This window comes from Canis lupus, chromosome 7, assembly GCF_011100685.1.
Source record: "Canis lupus familiaris isolate Mischka breed German Shepherd chromosome 7, alternate assembly UU_Cfam_GSD_1.0, whole genome shotgun sequence".
Taxonomy (NCBI): Eukaryota; Metazoa; Chordata; class Mammalia; order Carnivora; family Canidae; genus Canis; species Canis lupus.
In genome coordinates, this window is record NC_049228.1 from 63,378,099 (window position 1) to 63,396,075 (window position 17,977).

The 17,977-nt window shown below is 39.4% G+C and overlaps 1 protein-coding gene across 4 annotated transcripts in view; it reads left to right on the plus strand.

Moving 5' to 3' along the window:
• ZNF521 (zinc finger protein 521) overlaps positions 1-17,977 on the plus strand; it is a 275,389-nt gene that overhangs the window by 190,330 nt on the left and 67,082 nt on the right. The gene's annotated exons all lie outside the window — the stretch shown is intronic.

The window sequence follows — 17,977 nt, forward strand, 5'->3', positions numbered from 1 at the left end:
TAAATAAATAAATAAAAATCTTTTTTAAAAAAGGGTGGACTTCCTTTAATCAAAGTATTGCCTTCCTAGATACCATGTCATGATAATTATGAGGTATAAAAGAGTGTAAACCTTACATTGTCTAAATATCTGGTTATCAAAGCAGATTTATGTATGTTTTATCAATTAGTCCTCTCAACAATTCTATGAGGAAAAAAAAATCACTCTGTATTCACCCCATAGCACCACACCACCCCTCAGCAGGCTGAAAGACCTTCCATTTTGGCTGGTCCATCCGTAGCATCTTAGAGATTCCATGGCAACACCTCTTCTCTCCTTTCTGTTATATGGCGAGCCTGCCTTGTCTCTCTTTAGGGTTTGGCAGCAATGTGGATGAGTATCTGTGCCTTAAACTTCACCCTGTTCCCCAGGGGGCAAGAGAATAAACCAGTTTGCTGACCCAGATGCCTCTCCCCTATCTGTAGGATATGAATGAAGAAGGAAGAGTACTTTCAAATTGGGAATGTATAAAAGATGCAGTTCCTACTCTGTACATTTGTTTAATGCTGCTCGAAGTTCCTTTATGTCAGTGCACTAGAGGGGGCCATGGTGGAAGCTGGTACTTATATAAATAATAGATTTGCTTTATTTATAGCATCAAGCCATTAGATTGACTGAGGAATAGTAGTCTTAAATAATTGTATCTTTTATGCATTTCTGATGTTAAACATTAAAATAACATGTCCTCTCAATCTCTCCTTGAGCCCTAATTTATGACAAAGTAAAAAGATTTTTTTAAAATTCAAATGTTCTTTAAAATAATCCTTCACTGCCTGAAACTCGTAACTCACCGAAAACAATTATCTTACAATTTCAGAGCAGATATATCTTCCTTTGATAATACAGATTCAAGGTGTCTGGAAAGAAAAAAAAAAAGCTGAATATTTTGCTGAAAGGATTTTTAATTTCCCATAAAGACTTTGCCATTGACTTGCTCTATCTTCAGAATATTTATATTTAAAAGGAAAAGGTGGAGGGGGAAAGGGAAGGAGGGAAGGAAAAGAAAAGAACAGAGCAGAAACTTTACTTCTTTGAGCGATCAATATATTCAGTAGCCCTGAACGAACATAAAACAGATGGCAGACATGAATGAATTGTGACCAAAAACTTTGAACTTTATCCCAGTTCCAGACCACAGGAATATCCATCTCCTGGTGAGCCTCATATCTGTACTCAATCAGGATAACTAAGAAGGGCATAAATAAGTCCTGTGCAAATAATTATGTTGGGTCCATTTATGCCTCACATTCATATATGCCGGCCTAATTGAATCGAGTGTTTAATCCCAGGATTCATTATCTATTTCCCTATCTAAGTCTTTTGTCCCATTTATATTTAGCACCCAGCTGTCCCCTCCTCCAAATGGTCAACTGTAGTCCCGTAAAAGTCTTGAGATTGGCCTCCTGAACCCCTAGCTTTGTGCAGCAATTTTCTCAGCAGGGGGCAGCTGGATCTTGGTGTGTCTCTGCTGCTGGGTTAGAATCGTTAAAGACCTCAAGCTGCCCAGAGACGGGGATGGAGAAATGGGACTCGGCCTTTCCTAGCAGATATTCCAGGTAGAGCCGGGTATACTGCTCAAGTCAGGACAGGGCACTGCTGCCTTTTGTAGTCATCAGAGAGAATAAAGCAATAAAAAGATCAGTTAAAACGTTTGCTGGAAGTTATTGATAGAAAAATTCTTTCTGCACGAAAGATTATAAACAGAGTGTTATCTGAAGATGGATTTGTTTTAATTTGGCATTGATGTATTTGATACCTGGTAGGATCAAAGAAAATAGAATCAAAGGCAGAAATACAAGCAGCCCTGCTTCTCTGAATATAGGCCTCTTTTATAGATATAAAATCTCGGGACTGGAGTGCTCAAATTTATTTGTACTGATGTTTGTTTAAAGATCAATATTAAATAAATTGGTCTGGAAGCTATAGTCATAAAGCAGCTGTCGAACTAATGTAATCCCACAATGCCATTTTGTCTACTGCATGAAACCTGGTTAACTGTGTACTTCTAATAACATGTGGAAATCTGTTGAAAGAGAAAATAGCTGAACTGGATTTTCTGAACTTGGACTAAGTTGCAGTTGAATGTGAGGGGAATTTAAGTATATATACATATATATTGGTATTGATATATGTATCAGTTTTATGGCCAAGTACCAAGGGCTCGTATAATCTACAAATTTCTTACAAAATATATAAAAATACTACTTGAGACTATGTTATTACATTTCAATAGAAAATATTAATTTCAAGACCCTTGTTTTCCCTTGTTTTGCTCACAGTTGATATCATTGTTGTGTTGGCTCTTATTGGCATTTGTTGCTATCTTTGCAGTTGTTTTGTTAACTGTGTATTCTCTAAAGATTCAGAAGAAATGAAACAAAAAAAAAGCAAGTCATGGGTATGTGTACCATACATGACACCTATGTAATCTCACCCACAGTCTTTGTCACACACTTTTTGAGCATCCACTTTTGTTTTGTTTTTACTTACAAATATATAAGATATGTCTCCTGCCATCCAGGATTAGAAAATCTGGTTGAGAGCAGAGTGTAAGACACACATAGGAAAAGATGATCCTGAAGTAACATAACATGGATAAAAAGTCATGAGAAGGACAAATTCTAGAGACACTAAAGACCAGTAGAGTATCATATCACTGAGCCAGCAAGGGGACAGAGGACTAAGGCTGGACCATGGTCTACCCAGCTTTTTTGGTTATAGGGAGAAGAACTGCAAAGTGTCCTGATGTGATTTTCATGAGACTTCAAAGGGTTTTAGTTTTGCTTAACCTGGCCGAGTCATGAGGACTACAAAAGTGAAAATGTGTCTTTTAATAAAGGTGTATTTTATGAAAGAAGATAATTAAGTGACTGGTAGTTATTTTGTTTTGTCTTGTTTCCAGAGAAACAACACTTGGGGAATCAAATATGCCTATCCTACATTTATTTCTCTTTCTTTATCCTTTCCAGTTTTCTATAGGGCTCCCTACTCATTTTGTTTATATCTCAATCCTTTTAATATCTCCTGGCCCAAAGGATACCTGGCAGTGCATTTTTGTAAATGTCCTATGTGACAATTATGAAAGTTTGGCAACTTTTTTGATTTCCTGAAATATATAACTTGCTTGGGAGGGTTGGAGAGCACTGTGATTAGGAAAATAGTCACCTGAGTCAGATGCATGAGTATAAAGCCAAACACTTGGCTGGCTGTGTGACCTGGGGCCAGTAACCCAACCTTACAAAGATTCAGTCTTCTAACCCATAAAATGGGAATGAAGAGTAGTAGCTAACTAATAGCGTTGCTTTAAGGAAATGAAAAAAAAAAAAAAACACCACCATTTAGCACCATGCCTGATACATAGTTAAGACTTTATAAATGCTAACAATGATAATCATCTCCCTCTCTAAAGGTTTCCCATGTTGTCTGGCTTAAAATGTCTGACATAGCTTTATTGTTACTTTCCACCTCTTCCCATGGCAGCAAACTACCAGGAACTATAGCATTTTCAGAAGAAGATTAAACATTAGAAAGAAATAAAATAGACCATGTTATTAATTTGTAAAAGTCAAATCAAACCTATGGGGAAGGTGGAATTCATAATGCTGTTCGTGTTCCTGAATGCTCTGAGAGTGCATTTTAAATTGTTAAAAATGTTAAGAGTGTTTACTCTGTGAAACTCTTAGAACCAGGTACTTCTTAAACTCTCTGTCCTTTCTCCAAAAGGGGCTGTTTGTTGCACATTGCAGTGTTGGAAGTCATGAGTTGTCATTTGGGCCATTTATGCTCAGTGACTGAGTCAAGCTCAAGTCAAATTTGTCTCTAGAGCACTCCTACCATTCGAATATGGATGAAATGACATTTAGTAGCAGGTGGAAGAGGTTTGTTGTTGCTCGTGTTGTTCTTGCCATTTTGCCCAGACTTTGCCCACCATTGAAGATTAACAGAAAATACAGATTGATGATGCCAAGGAGGCTTAGGAAATTATAATATTGTCTCTGCTTTAAAAAGTCCTACCCTTCAGGAATTCAGGACTCATTCTTTCAATGGTATAATGTAAGTATGGGAGGAAATTGAGGGATATCAGTAAGGTTGGGGGAGACATGGCAAAGTAAGACCGGTATTTCTCTTGAAGTCTAGCTGGCTTTGAATGGATTAAGAAAAATGAATAGACAACGACCAAAGAGGCCCTGCATACTGAAGCTTCAGTTCTGGTTACAGAAGTCAAAGTTAGCTTGAAGCACGGTGCGGAAAAACTATGTCCACATACCGGGGCTACAGAGATAGATTTTTTTTTTTTTCCCAGCCTGAAAGGGTGCAGTCTTGGAGGAGTTCCACAGACAAGTCGTCAGCAGAGCTCTCTCACATGCTGGTGTACTGACTTACATATGTGGGTCACACAAAGGGGCGAATGGAGCTCTTTGTTCCATGTCTGTGGGATAACTGAGTTTCGTATGATATAAATGGAGACTCAGTGCTGCAGTGGATACTTTCTTGGACAGCACGTAGGGACAAATAGATCTTTAGCCTTTATCTTAGGAAGAATTCTCCAATGACTCTTTCCCCCAGTGATTTTTTTATCCATCAAAGACTAACTTTAACATTCGAAGATATGTTCATTTTGAATAGTTTCAATAAACAGCCGCTTTTCTCACCTTCAAGTTTCAGCTTTGACTTCTTTGATTTTTTTTTCATTGAAACCTTTAATCATGGGCAGCTAGGTGGCAAAGTTGCATTTCTCACCTGGGTTACTTCTGTCACTCCAGAATGTTTTAAATATCCCAAAGTGATTTTAGTTAGCATCTTGATTTAACATCTTTAAAGATTGACCTATGTGTATCCAGTTTATATATTTCTACTTTTCTTAATAAAGATGTGAAACTTAAAGTAAAATTGTAGCTGATTGTACTGAATTATTACTCTAAGATAGATTCATCAAATCTCCCAGCTGTATAAGACAGGGCTTACTAATGAAGTTCCCTATCAAAAAGAAAAGCCTAATTTTGATTTGGCTTAGGTAATGAACTTCTTTTTCCTGGTGTGATTATCTGCATGGGGTGGCTAAAAGAGTAGCAAGAGAGAGTGCGCTCACAGAAGCATTATGCAAAATGTCTTTTGTCTCTTTTTGCCGGGATATATTAAATTTTCAATGTAGTCTATGTAATATAAAATTATGATAATGACTTTTGGCCCACTGTGAAGGCAGCTTGCTGGTCCTGAGCATGTGTGTCTGGCTTGAGCACTAGGATACACTGTGGGAGTTGCCTTTTCTATTAACAAACCTCTAGATACCTAATGATGAATTTTCTTTCACCAAATGTTCTCCTTTTGTCTAAAATACAAGCATTTTCTAAATTGCTTTTGAGAAAAACAAGAGAGGCAGAGAGGTCTATGGTACTAACAAGGGATATTGAAACAAAGCAAGGGATTCGGTTAGCCTCATTCTTGTAATTATAAACCAACCAAAAGGTTGTTTCGTGTACTAGTGAAAATATTTACCATCTTATCGGCATAACTGATGGCATCACTTAGTAAAAGGACAGATTGAACAGTTGCCTTCTAAAATGTTTCTGTGCCTTACAGTCGTGTGAAATTTGATGGTTGAATTTATTATAGATGATATTGGCAACTTTCAATATCTGTTGGTCCTTCCCATTAGGGGAAAAATGTTTCTTCTTTTTAAGTTTCTAAATAATACAAATGTATGGCATAATAGAAATTTTGGTTCTTATTAGCATATTTGCTAGAAAGTATCTTAAGAAAACTTCATGAAGAAATTTCCAGATACTCTATACTTTGTCACTTTTCATCTTAAAATGATGGTACTTAACACACAAAATGAAGGTTACTCTCCAAATAATCATCACTGAAGGCTATCAATTCATTCTAAACAACACCATTCTTGCTCAAAACACCTTTAGAGCTCTGGTTTGAATTGTCAGAGACAGTTTACAAGATACATAAGAAAATCCGTCTCATCACCTTATAATCATGCTTGGTATTTTCTTCACTTTTAATCTTTCTATTCCCAAAGGTTAACATCTTTCTGAGAAACAGGACTCTTGCTTCTTGGTAGTTATGACCAAGCACATCTCTTAATACCAACTTGACATGATAATTATTACTATTTAGGATTTCACAGTCATTAGGGAAGTTTCTGTGATGTCACAAAGCATGGCCATGATATTGGCTAGAAAATTAGCTTTGGGGAAAATCTGTTCTTAATGCTATGTTGGAAATGCTGAAGAAGAGGATTTTAAGTCTAAAAAATATGATACATGTTGACACTAGATGTATTTCAAAGTTTTGTGAGGCATCAGATGCTAATTAAGTTCTCTGGTTATGTTAGAGTGTGTCAGGGGAAGGTCAATACCAAGGATATTTGCATATCTATTGATAACAATGTGAACATCTCTAGCAGGTGTGATTTGTTTGTAGGCAGATTAATAACTTTGAAACTGAATTACCATAACCTATTAGAATAGTTAATTAGAATTGCTTTTAAAAACCAAACTAAAGGACACATGTGAAATAGGACTCTCTTAAGTAACTAGCTCCTGAATTTTATTTCTGGCACTACTAGAAACTATTGCAAAGTAGTGTTAATGGATGCTTCTGCTACTTTTGTTAGATGCTAAAAAATAACCTGTAAATGAAACTCTGCTGTAAAATACCACCAGTGGAAATCTTGAAAACAACCCCAAGTGTCCAGGCATTGGTTAACATAGATGGCAGTTTTGTTGTCAATTACCTCTATGTGTTTCCTCTCTTCTGGGGCTTTCTGTCTCAAGGTTCCATTGCCTAGCTATTCTAAGGCTTGGAGGTCACATCTGTTTCACAAAAGTACTATTCTCCTGGTCTGCAAGAGAGAAGTCCCGGAACTCTTGAGGTGGGCAGCAAGGAAAGGAAGGTTAAAAATTCAGGTCATGTGTTAGTTAGCTTTTATTCCATTGGAGTCTGAATAATGAGGCCAGTTTCAATGACCTTATTTCAATCAGTTTTACTTGAGAATGAGAAGGGTTTTCTGAATTTGGACAACATTTATGGCGACTGCTTGATTAATTTAAAAAATCAGTAGTGATGTGCCTGAATGACCCAGGTGCTGTGCCTGGTGAGTTGCCTGTGTTTGGTAATAGCCAGGAATCCATGTGAGGACTTGAAAGATCTAGGAAATTAGGTTGGTAAAGTCCAAACGGTGTCAGTCTGGTTTATTTGATGAGGTGCTGTGCCTGTGTGACTGCTTTGCTCCTGCAGCCAAAAAAAAAAAAAAGAAATGAAAAAAAAAAAAAAAGATCCTTTTGGTCCAAGCTCACTCTTCCATATGTTCTCTTTTTGGTGTGATGGGGGAGGATGATGGAAGCAACCCTTTAGGAAAAACATTTAGTGTTTTAAGCTACACAAGCTAATGTTTGCCTAGTAGAAAGACAGTTCTTGGCAGCAAATGTCTGTTTTCACCCTTAATTCTGTGTCTGTGTTTTATCAGCTATACCAGACAGGTGCAAATGAGCAAAAACTTCCTAGCACACAGAATGTTGGAAAGTTACACTGGTCACCTACAGTCAGTGGTGCTGTTGTTTTAGAGAGGGTCATGGTGCTATAATTGGAAAACTGGGGCTTATTTTATTTATATTCATTAGAGTCTATTACTGGAAAATCTGAGCATGGAGTAATCATTTACAGATAACTAGGGAGCCAAGAAAGGCTTTAAATTAAACACACCCTAACCTATGGACAATAAACACTCTCCTGGAAGCTGACCAGAAGATCCCATGTCAGATGACCAGCTAACTGAGCCTCCGCAGTGTGTAAATCCTGAAGTAGAGGTACAGACAGGGTCCAGTCTCTGCCAAAGGGCAGTGAATATTTGCTTGATAGAGACTTGCCAGATTGAAGGCTTGTCTTCAGTTGTGGAGGTAGGTAGTCAGAAGACGTTAGGACAGAATTTCAGGTTTTCGTGCCCTAGGGAAAAATGACCCCCAGGGAACTGCCTAACTTCCAAAGAATATTCATTTCCTAGGGTCTTACAAAGCACATGGATAGTGTTATATTAAAAAGCATTGCATTTTCCAGCACACTTTGGCAACACTACAGTGTCTTTGTGCTCTCCAAACATAAACATAAATCTTTCTATGACACAAACATGTAATTTCTCATTTACTAGTCAGAGGGTCCTGAGGATGAAATCCTTCACCGCCAACCAAAAAAAAAAAACCAAAAAACAAAAACCCGAAAACAAACCAGGTTTGTCCAAAGAAGCGTAGGCTGCTGGTTCAAAACAGTATCCCTTCTGGTCGCCAAGAACTCCTACCCATTTAATTGCTGGAAGCACTTGTCATTGTCAAGCTCTCCATTTTCTCTTCCTTTGATCTGCTTAAGAGGAATCAGGTCAAGGCAAGGTTCAGCTTCTTGAGTTCGTTTGAAGATTTTGTGAAGAAACCAGAGTGCCTTTGCATTTGATTGAGTTCATCTCACTGGGTAAACATCTGAATTTCTGCTGTTTCTCACCTCACCTAACTCTGAAGTAATAATTGAGCCAGTCTGTTTAAAGCAGAACATTTGAGACAGGTCTTCCAGTTTTACTTCAGCCAAACCTGTGTGTATCAATGGCTGTCTTCCTCAACTCTTGGCATCAAGCGATAGGATGTGAACTGAGTTTCCTGCCCTAAAAGATCTTTAGGAATATAGCAAGGCAGATAAAAATGCCCTCCCCACCTCGCCCCCCTTGTTGGGAGCGGCATCTTAAAGGAATCATTTGTCATTCTTATCAAAATGGCACTGGCCTTCTTGCCTTTGCCTCCCATGTGTTGGAAATGTAGCCATTATTATACCTCTCCAGTTTTATGCATCTTCCAGATGATTTAACTGAACTGATGCTATGGAGGATATGCTGACTGGCACTTTTCCCATGCTTAATGTGTTAACAAAAGCCAATGGTGTCAGTTTTAACAGTTTTAGCTAAATTCCCACGACACTCTTAGCAAACGCTGAAACCTCTGCCATGTCTTACCCTGACAGATTCCCTGCCGTCACTGCACACTTAAAATAAATGTCATCCCCAATCAAAAAGTTCACATTTTCTCTGACAATATAATTTGTTACTTTGTTCCTGCTTTATCTCTTTCTTTGGCACAGCCTCCTTAGCCGAGAGATGTTCCTTTCCTTCACGTTGGCTGCTGTCCTTTTTGTTCTTCTGAGTATCGGGGTGGGATTGGAAAGAGGGAAGCTGAGAAGATAATGCCTTTTCATTTCATTCAGGAACAGACAGAAATTTGGAATTTATGATTTGATAAAGCAAATGAGATGTAAATTATGAGCTGATACCATAGTCTTATTTCCACCCTAAGACCTAGTCACCGTGTTACTTCTACAGAGCACTTGTAGATAGAAAGCAAAAGAACATGGTTGCCAAGAAAGGTCTTGCACTTGAGTGGACCCGGGTCAGAGCCTCTGCTGTGTGCAGTAGGCAGGTCACTTAACACGTTTGGCCTCAACGGCCTTATTATCTAAGCAAGGGGTGTGTGAAGACCAAATGGAGTAATGTCTGTAGCAAAGGCATTCAGAGGATGGCAGTTTGTCTTGCATTTCTGTCATGCCTTTCCCAAAGGTTCTGGACTGTAATGCACAGTGTGTTCATGTGACAGCTCTCCTGCATTGACTGTTTGTGCATGGCCTTTTACCAGATTCCTTTGCTCTTAAGGACTTAGGGTCTTTTGTATTTCTGGCTTGTCGGAGGCCCATGGAATACCTGCTCAACAACCTAGTCACATTGATTCTCCAACAGAGAAGAGAGGCTGCCCCCTCTGTGTTCATAAAAATATCTTAAACAGCCCAAACCCAACCATCTTGTGCACTGTCCTCCCTTGCTTGACATAAACGGGCCATCAAGTGCCTTTGGCCTGTTAGATGGCCAAGCAGTGTGGGTTAGTGGGTAGAGCACAAGACAGGGAGCCAGGAGGCTGGGCTTTCACCACCAACTTGCTATGTGGGCATGAGATCAAGGTAGTTCTCTTCTGTCCACTTTAGTTCCCTGGTTTCTTGCTACGTTAAACCAGAGTACCAGGTGCAATAAGCCTTAAGACCCTTCCAAGACAAAATTATTAGAATTTCAAAAGTATGAAAGATCTTTCACAGTTATTTTGCAACTATTATTTTTTGATCAAAGATTTTCTGTTCGTTAGCTTAGAGGCAGTCCATAGACTTCAAGCTAATGCTATATTGGTACAATCAGCCCCTTTATTCTTGGTTTTCCTGTGCTCTCCCCTCCCTGCCCCCACCCTCTATCCTTTCTCAGAGAATAAGAGAGGTGGCTTTCACAGCAGCTGGTTAATTTCCCTGGTTTCACACTACTGTTTAATGATCCGTTTCTCCTGTGCCACCTCTCTCATCTACTGAAAGATAGGTACAAATTGTACCTATAAAAATTAGAATATGACTCAGGGTTATCTTTATTTTTTTTTCAGATTTTGAACCTTCAAATAACTTTCTGATGTTTATTTTCCTTCACAAATTCTTTCAAAAGTGTTGAGGTCTCTGACTCCCCACATTTTCAGTGCTGAGAAGAGTAGATGTCTTTAATACGCTCGATTGTTTTCAGAGAAGAGGAGATGAATCCCCAAGAGGTGCCATCCCTGTAGCTGGACATGTGTGGGAAGCACATGTGAGGGGCCAGTTGCTGGTACCCTGGTCTCCAGGAAGCCCTTGGCTGTGTTTTGTGTCTGATTCTACCAGTAGGGCCCCTCCACCCTTGGGTAAGGATGTCTGTGTGGGAGACCTTCAGAAGAAAGGCCTGAGAAATTGATCACTTGGAAAATGGAGTCACCAATCAAGGGCTTCTAGAAAGGAAAAATCCTTCTTCCTGGAAGAGTCTTTTATGCTTTCAATGAAATAGTACTTCCTCCCCAACATGGACATGGGGTCAGGCGCCCTTAAGCACAAGCCCCAACTTTGCCACTTATAACTACCATGTGGTAAGTCCTCTCTGGGAGCCAATTCCTCATCCGTTACTTGAAACAGTTGGGCTCAGTGTCTGTCTCGGTTCTTTCCCAATGAAGTTAGGCTTGCTGCTGGGGTTTGGTATGCATGTACATGTGCACTATCTGTTGGTCCATCTACCTGTCTGTAAGGCAGGGATGGGGATAGGACAGGAAGAATGAGGAGGATGGTTTTGGTTCTCTGCTGGTATTTTTTTCTGAGCTAGTCAGAACAGTCAGTTCCAGTGAAATCCGTGGGACCACTCTTCATACCTGTGATTGTCTGCTTAGTGTAAGGTCTAAATGCAGTAATATAAATGAATTGGCCATTACCAGCAAGACAAATCCTGATAATGCAGTTAGGAACTGTCAGAGGAATCCTCCAAAGAAACAAGAACAAAGCTTGCAGGGGCAGCCTAATTTCCAAATGTTCCAAATCTAACAGAAGAGGAAACCTTTGCCCGAGGTAATACTGTGGGGCAGGGTTTGAAGGATCCTTCTCCACCACTTATAGCTGCCAGACAGTAATTTTTTTTCTTTTTTCCTTCTTTTCTTTTTTTTTTTTTTTTTTGGTTTGTATTTTGAAAGGAAAGCTATTTGCACTCATGCCACACAGCGTGGTTGTTCTCTGACACTGCTTTGGCAAGCAGCGGAGGTTTCAGTGAGGATGTTTGCGAGAACAGTTATAGATTTTGGCTGTTTTAGGAAGACACGGCCTTTCAATTAAATTTAAAAAGCAACAAAAATGGAACACTTGTTTTTTGTAAATGTAATCAGGTTGGCGCTGTGGCTCTGGGAGACTTAACCTGGAGGTTAGGTGGAGATCAAGGAGGGGCTTCTGGAAGGTGAGGGGTCACACCCAGGAGCCCAACCTTGGGGTCTGATTTTCTCCCCAAGGCCATGGGTATTCCCTCCAGCCTGACAACCACATTCAGTGCCCCACCCCCTCCTTGGCCCATACATGTGGTGTCCTGTTGGACCTCACAGAATTGGTATGGGGACTTCCTACTTGATATTCAGCATCTCAGGGTAATCAATTGATGCAGAGAGCATTTCAGAGTAATCTTGTAGATATCAAATAGTTTCTTCTTTTACTGTTAGCCTTGAAGTCAAGGGCTCTGGGGCTGGAGCCTATGCCTCTGTAATCAGCGTGCAACAGAAGAGAGCCTACCTAGTGGTGAAGGACATAGCATGTAGAGTCCAAGCTGCCTGGCCCTCCCTCCTGCCTGTGACCTTCTCAGGTGTGGCCTAGAGTGAGCCACTCACCTCTCCAAGCCTGAGCTTCTCTCTCCTTAGATGAAAATAATGATAGTGATAATTGACAATACCTCATAGAGCCTTAATGAGAATTAAATAAAATAATGTGTGCAAAGAGCCCAGAGCAGTGCCTGCCAGAATAATTACCCAACGAATGTGAGATTTATCGTTGTGTTGTTCTTGATGTGTTGTTGTTCATCCTTAGCCTCCCTGACTCTGTTTCCTTACCTGAAAAATAAGAGTTGAACTGGGTGATCTGAAGGTTCCTCCATCTCCAAAGTTTCTTAAATTATTGATATAAAATATTGACCGTAGAGAAGTGTTTTAAACAAACGGACGTACACATAATTTTAGCAAAGCACTTCGTCCTTTCTGCATTTGTGGTGCATAAGTGAAAATTTTCTTTCTAAGGGAACTGTCTGTATATCCAGAAAATACTGGAAAAAGAGTAAGAGGGAAAAAGAGAGAAAATACTAGGAACCCTACAACTTTTTTTTTTACCATTAGGAAATTCATAGTTCATTTCTTTTTTAAAAAATTATGTTGATTTACGCGAAGGAAAAAAATCTGTCTTCTCTAATTTTCTCTGTTTTTTTGTTGAGTAGCAATAATATATTTTATCTCGTATAATCTTTCAAAACCTTTCACATTTTTAACAAGATCCTACAGCTGTTTATATGTGGTACTGAAATATAATATTGACTAAGCTGACATATATATTAAAAAGCAACTAAGGAATGAAGGTTATTGTTTTGGTATATAAATCAAAAATAATATAGCAACTGGTCTTTCAGTGATTAAAGCTGCCTTCCCCTTTAATAACTCTCCTAAGAAACAGGAAATGTAATTTCCCTACACCTTTCCTGGGGCTCTCCAATCAGCTCTGTCCTCTGGGGGTTCCCTACTGTATATTCCTTCATCAACATGGAGTCCCCCAAGGGGCCCACACACACTCTGTTAAAATTAGCTGTGTTCCACATTAGTGACAGGAGCGGAGTATTCCTCAGAGAGGAGTACACAGTTGTATGGTGCTGCTTCCTGTTTGAGCAGAATCATATCTTTAATTGCAGAGAATTTTTTTCATTACCTGTTAATTGATAAATCATGCTTGCTCCTGCTGCTGTAGCTTGTGCGGGAAACCTGATGGGGAGGCAGTCTCTGGACCGACCCCCATTGTCCTTCCACCCCAAACAAAAAGGATGAGGAGCATCATAGCCAGAGAGAGACAACAAGCAGATTGAATCCCTGAGCAGTAGCCTCAAGGAGTTGCATTAAGACAAAAAACAAAGCCAAATACATACATACATATATATGTAGTAAAATAAGATAAATAAGCCATTTAAAATGTTTCCCTCCCCCCCCCTTTTGTCATTCTTGTCCTTTTATTCATGTTTCTAATCTAAGTAGCAAGAGGCCACTGTCTTGGGAAGAACAGTAAAAATCCTGAGTATAGTGAAATAATTTAGCTGATAATTCCCCACTGTATAATTTTCTACGCTTCCTGCTAGCTGACCTTGTGGGCTCCTGTCAGGTTGCTAAGGGAAATCCAGCAGGACTCCAGCTCTGTTCCTTTACTTTTAAGAAGTATTACAGGATAGAGTGGTGTGTTTGTGGCAGCTTAGTTATGGGGCTGCACGTTCCGTGTTTGATCAAATGGCACCACGCAACCCCTCCCCAACACTGGCCTGGACTCCTCCCCCACCCCACCCCCCACCCCTTTCAGTGATAGCTGTAAGATGGAGAAATTGCTGCAAACTGTTGAGCTGGAGTCCTGAGCTTGATGGATGTCATCAAAATGTGGCTTGATCCCTTGGGGTGTGGCCAGGGGAGGAGGCTGGCCGAGCTGATGACATCTAATGGAATGCAGAGCCTTTTATCTCTGAGATGTCAATCTTAGCAGTGCAGATCTGCTTGAGTGAAAACCTACCACTACTGCACTGAAGGCTGTTTGCTGAGTTGGAATGCACGCAGCTCTGCTTCCTCCCTGTCTGAAGTCCTCTTCCCATGTCCCCAGCCTTCCGGAGCTGAATCAGTTGCAGTTTCGGCAGGCAGAGGAAGGCACAGTAAGCAGATGGGGATATTGTCTCTATCGTGACGTTCACAGACCAGGCAAAAGTTATCCTGCTCATTATGAATGGGACGTAATACACCATTGATTTGTGTCCAAGTAATTCCCAGGTAATTATAGACCATCGATCTAACTGAGCAGGAGCTATGGCGGTTATACTCTGCAAACCTCATGTTGCCTCACACCTGGCGACTGCAGTGCTATTGCATTAAAAGATCTAGAACAGTTTCTTCTTTGAGCTTCCTATGGCCACAGGGACAGGTGGAAATTAGGATGGTTCCAGAAGTCTTTAGGAAACATGATGGACTCCGTTCGCGATCTATCTGCAAGCCTTATTCTGTAAAGTTTCCTCTGGTGATATACACAAGGTAAGGCAGCTTCCTGTTTGTGGCTGCTGCTTATAGGCTGCCAACAATAAGACAGGAATTGCATCAGCTGGCTGGTTTCGTGTCTCAGCTGTCACCAAAAGAGTGTAGTAATATTCCTGATTAAATGTCATTACTCTGTGGCACAAAAATGGGAACACTGACATGCTTTTGGATCTGTTCCTGTTAAAATTCAGCAGTAGTAGCAAATTATGTCTGCTATGGATTAAACACAGCTATTTTTGAGCTAGATTCTATTGCCGGCCCAGAATTTTTATCAATAAGTCTACATTTTATACTCATTGATTCCTTCAGGCCTTTAACTGAAGTCAAGGAAAAAAAAAAAAAAAAAGACCCTAATAGAACACAGAAAACTATTGTTCAATCAGCAGCTGCTGCTGACTCAAAATAATATGGTTAATGTCCCAGATTAAAGTAAATTGATGATAATAAAAGTTGGTTAGGTCACAGTAGTTCAATCTTTAGCGTGAGAAAATAAAGTTTATTTTTAGATGCATTTGTTGCATATACCTCTACCTGATTACCAGCTACTTATAGGATACCCATATAAAAATATGTGTAGACACACAACAGTCTCCATTGCCTATGAAGAGTATATTACTTGTTGTGTTGTATTATCTTAGTGGCCTGTGTGTCTATAATGGGATGATAAAATTGCTTGTGGGTGAAACAGGAAAAAAAGTGTGGACTGAAAGAATTTTAAAAGTCCGTTCTAAGGAAGGAGTCAGATTGTTACTGCTCTTTGCCAGAATGAGAATTACGTCACTGTTAAGTCTTAGCCGCAAGAAAATAAACTATAAAACCTGATCATTTGTCCACTTCCCATTCCTTTAGCTCATTCTGAGCTTGTAGCCAGATGGGAGCAAAGAGAGATAGTGAGGAGAGAGCTTTGACTCCTGACCACAAATGCACATAGAATCTATATTATGGCCATGTTAATACATTCATCTAGATTACTATAATAAATGAGACTATTTTACATCATCGGTAGATGGTATTATTTATTATTAAACTCTGCCAAGAGACCTTAAGAACGGAATATGTGAAGCTGCTGCTTCAGTTATAGATGCTGTGTCCAGCGGCCTGTCATGTGGTTGATGATGTGCTATCAGCGATGAAGTACAATTGTGAACCATAGAAATGCTACCTCTGCAGAGGACCGACACACCTTTCACTTTGGGAACTTAGTCGACTCTGTCTGCACAGATCCCTCTCTTGAATGGGCAACTCTCTCTCTCGTGTGTTGGGGCAGACGGCAGAACTTACACTCCTGTTTGGCATTTGTAGGTTTCCAGATCAAGGCTTTGTCTCCTCCTCTTGCTAGATAAGTTGAAACATTGACAGGCAGCGTGTTCCTTTTTTTCCCCTTTTATTACAGTAATTTATAAGATATTTTAGCTAACAGGAGAACGGCCCAAGGGGGCATTCTCATGTTAATTACCAAATGTGGGCTTGTCAAAATCAAATAGCTCCAGGAATAATGCAAGTAGCTCTGCATCATTATATTGTTTGGCCCTCAACCCAATATTAGCTACTTTTGAAAATCTGGGTTCATTAGGCTTTTAAATTTAAAAGAAGAATCACTACCGGAGGCCTTCAGAAGAATCTAAGGCACAGTCAGAAGCTCAAGAGTTTAATGTAAATGACATTAAAAAATAGTTTCATATAACATACTCAGAAAAACATAAAACAAGAAAAAAAGACTGTGCCCCAGATTATTTATTTCTTATCTTTACTAGCATCTGAAATTTAAGATGATTTTTCTTTTGGAACTGAACAGAGTTTTTAATATATGATTATTTTACGAGTAGGCAGCTCCTCTTGTTTTATTCCTAAACATCCTGCCATGTAGCGCTATCTTCAGGTTGGTAAATGCAAAGAAACTGAAGATGTTAGAAGTCTAAAACACTAGTATAATAGACATTAAATATATAGTATATACAGAAATATAGTATTATTTGTTAAGTAACATATCCTCAAAGCCATTAAAAAATTTGTAGGTTAGGATAAAGAATTGTTCAGGCTTCTCTTGGTTTCCTCTTTTTCTTGTCTTCGGGATCTCTTGCATTGTTAAGCCCAGAATCTTAGGTAAGGAGAGGCAAATCAATGTTTGTTTCTTTAAAAATTTCTTTCTTCCTAACTTCTGCCCTGCTTTTAGCTACATACAGGAATAAAAGTAAATGTAATTGGTGACAATGTCAATGAAGGACATAAGTAAACAGCTGGTGATGTCAACAAGAAGTTAAAAGTAAGATTTGCTACACTAAACTACAATGTAGATAATCCTCTTGTGGATAATCAAGAGTTCACTATATATACAAGTGAGAATTAATTAAAGAAGTGTAAACTGTTAAAATATTAGCTAGAAGATATTACCATGGAGGTTGTGGTGCATCAGAGCTTCAATATTCAGTGCCTGTTTATTCAACAAGGATTTATTCAACACCTACTATACATGGTAGGGTCTGAGCTAGATACTCAAGACATAAGACAAATACTACATGGTGGTTCTCTAAAGGAACTTGTGTCAAATGAGATGCCAGCTATGCAAACGAATGTGTAGTGCTTGTCCTATGGGAAGCTCAGAGAAGACTTGATCAGAAAGGAACTCCCTAACTGATATTTAAAGAATGAGCAGGAGTTTGCAAAGCCAGAGAAGGACTTTCCTGTTTGTACTAAATCTCTTAGGGAATTATAAGGGGAGGTGGGGGATGGGGAGATGAACTCTAAGTACATAGAAGAGTGGAACCTCCCAGACTGTTATGGACCTTATGCGCCATGCCACTGAGTTTATGTCTTATCTTGCAGCCCAGAGGTTTCCTTGAGGAAGTTTAAGCAGAGAGTGTGACATGTTCAGATTTTCTTGTAACAGAGTCATTCTGGCATCAGTGTAGATTGAGGGGCAATATTGGAACCTAGAGGAACAGTAAGGAGGAATCTTCTCTCTGCTATATGCTTGCTTCCCTCTGGTTCTCTCTGGCTACTGCCAGACTTTTCAGATGGTGCTATTAGTTTTTCCCACATACATTTGCCACAGACCAAAAAAGGGGGGAAGTGGGTGTCTGTTTTACATTAATTTTATTTTTTAATTTATATCTTTTATTTCTTAAGGCAGTTTTAAGTTTACAGAAAAACTGAACAAAAAGTACAGAGAATCTTCCTATACTCCCTCCACCCCACCCCACATACAAATTCCCGTATCTTCATTGGTGGGGTACATTTATTATACATTTGTGAACCAACATTAATACATTATTGTT